Source organism: Mugil cephalus, chromosome 14, assembly GCF_022458985.1.
Source record: "Mugil cephalus isolate CIBA_MC_2020 chromosome 14, CIBA_Mcephalus_1.1, whole genome shotgun sequence".
Lineage (NCBI taxonomy): Eukaryota > Metazoa > Chordata > Actinopteri > Mugiliformes > Mugilidae > Mugil > Mugil cephalus.
In genome coordinates this window covers 18158505-18161240 of record NC_061783.1, presented here as the reverse complement: position 1 = coordinate 18161240, position 2736 = coordinate 18158505, and positions in this window count along the sequence as shown.

The following is a 2736-nucleotide window of genomic DNA, read 5'->3' as shown; positions in this document are numbered from 1 at the left end:
TATTTCTGGTGCCGGTTTTCTGCTCGGTGGAGAAGCTGGACACTGCGCCCTCCCAATTTCCCCCCCTCATCCGACCCTTTCCAGTGTGATGTTTATCTCCCTCCTCCCTCCTCCCATCCTCCCTCTGTGAGTGTAGGAAAGAAAAAAGGAAAAATCGGGTGACTAATAGGACTTCCTAAACTGGGCTGGGACTGGAGGAAAAGGGAAGCCGTGGAGAATGGAGAGGAAACAATGTGAGCGCAGAGATGGCCGTCGCGTTGCTTGTTTTTTTAACCAGAATGTCGGTGTGGAAATTAAACAACAGAGCCTATTTACGCTGTATATATTTATATATGAACACATGAGGGTGTGGATGTTGACCATCAGAGCCTCAGCATTCAGAAACACACTGTAAATGTGTCGGAATTAAAGATTTGTTTTCCACTTTTAGTGCTTTTTTACAAATTAACATCTGAACTTTGACAAGAAATTTACAAAAATAAACTCATTATTGTCAAAGATTGTTGTAGTTTCTACAAAGTGATGTCAATTAATTATAAATATATGAAGTAAAGTAGGTGATTACATAAATATTTGCGCCATTAAAGTCCGTTTTAGTTAATTCAGCCACTACATAATACCCTGTAATACTGTGTCTTAATTAAAGTGACTGAACTATATTATTGACTATAAGGGGGCACATAGCAATGCAGTCACTTATTTTACATAATAGATATTAAATTAATCTGCAATACTTTGTAGAAAACTGCTTTCACTTTAACAGAAAAGATGTTTTTATAAGTTTTTAAAGCAATGCAGCAGTTAAACATTCATACTTTTTACAGGCGCATCTATCTCCAAATAGCAACATCTCACTTATGAAGAAATATTTTCCATTTTTGCAAGTGTTTTAGTTTCTTAATTGATTGATTGATTTATGTGTTTGTACCTAGAGGTTATAGTTGTGTGTGTGAATGTGAAGAAGATCCAGCTACACCATTATCACGCTTTGGTCCAGTTTTTACCTGGTTTTATGTCGTAATCACTTTTACCGATGGATTTAAGCACCTGATTTCGTGACAGCATTCACGGCCTGTATCGTGTTTTATTGACCGGACAAATATCCCTGCAAGGAATGGAATCGATTCTCCAGGAGTTTTCGACTTACGCTAACTCTTCAAGGCTTTTCCTATGACGTGAGAGAGACGATTATGAAAAACACTGATTTAATTCATTTAAAATTAAACCTAAATCATAAAAGTGGCGGTATCTCATTCACAGGATGTTTCAGTCCTAAGCCCGTGTTTAGCATCCTGGATGTAAAAGACTTATTATATCATAATGATGTGCAACACGTCTGATATTGGATCAATAAATGGCACCAAACTACACCAATACTTTTCCAATTCAAGAAGACAGTCTTGTCATACAACATATATACAGATCTGCACAATGAAGGTCAAACATCCCAAAGAAGCAACAATTTAATATATTTGAACCCAAAGGAAGCTTTTAACTTGGAAACAAATGTTCAAACACTTACTATGACCTTTTTATAAACTAAAATAGTTTAAAAATAGATACAGAAATGACAGTTTTAGTCGTCTAATTATATATTGTGTGTGAAGTCAGATAACTCTCAGACATGTCTAGGCTAAAGATGTTATATAACACAAAACCTAAACAGATACTGGTTTGTCTTCCTCTATAGAACAGAGGTTTTACATGATCATCTCTATAGCTACAGGCTGGAGCAGCTATTAACAGACGTGTGACCGTTACGTGGACATTTCCATTTTCTGCTAAATCATCACTGTTTTGGATTAGTTACACAGAATATAAACTAATGTATTATGATCCATTATATTACTTTAGGTTAGGTTAAAGTAGTTATAATAAACCCACTATATGAACCTCAACATTGAACTGCATTTATTACACATTGATGCTTCAGTAATTACATTGTTACACTAAACATTTTTAACACCTACGCAATCTAGAGCAAACCAGCTCTGCCATGTTTCTAGTTTCATGAAGCCCTTTGGTATTTTAATAGTCAAAATATTAAGTATAACTTATTATAAAAGAGTCCAACATACGGCTACGACCTCACTTTTTCACGACGATATCAACAAAGAACAGTAGAAACCATGACGGAGCGTCTGCACTTCATTTAACTTCGGTGAAAGTTTTTCTTTCACCGCTGGGTGTGACTCACATCATGCGCCGACTCTAATGTGATGTCAGTATCTGTGCTGCTTCTTTTTCTTCTTATTGAGTTCAACAACAAACAGCGTCATGCCCATCTCCAGCTGGTTGCCAGAGAGCATCCTGGGAAATGGAGGAAATGAGGCCGTGGATTAAAGGCAGACGTACCGTCTCAAAAATGATAAAACAACTGGTCTTTTTCAGAGTTAGAGGTAGTGATGTTCGACATCACAGATTTCCTTTCCGATCCCATACAGAGTAAAATTCCGTATCGATACCGATACTTTGTGTAAATACACCCTAATGTTAGTGTATTTCATATTAAAGCTTCATAAAGAATACAAGAGATCAGAGTAATTAAAGTATATTGAGGTAGTGGCCTCTTTTACTATATACCTGAGCTATTAAGAACTACTATAAAATGAAAACTTTCATCTTCTTCTCTCCTCCTCGTCATAAATGCCTCGTATTCTGTGTTGTGGTTTTACCTGAGGTGTTTCACAGGGTTTGTTGTGTTGCCACGACTCAATAGTTTAGCTACTTTCCAAG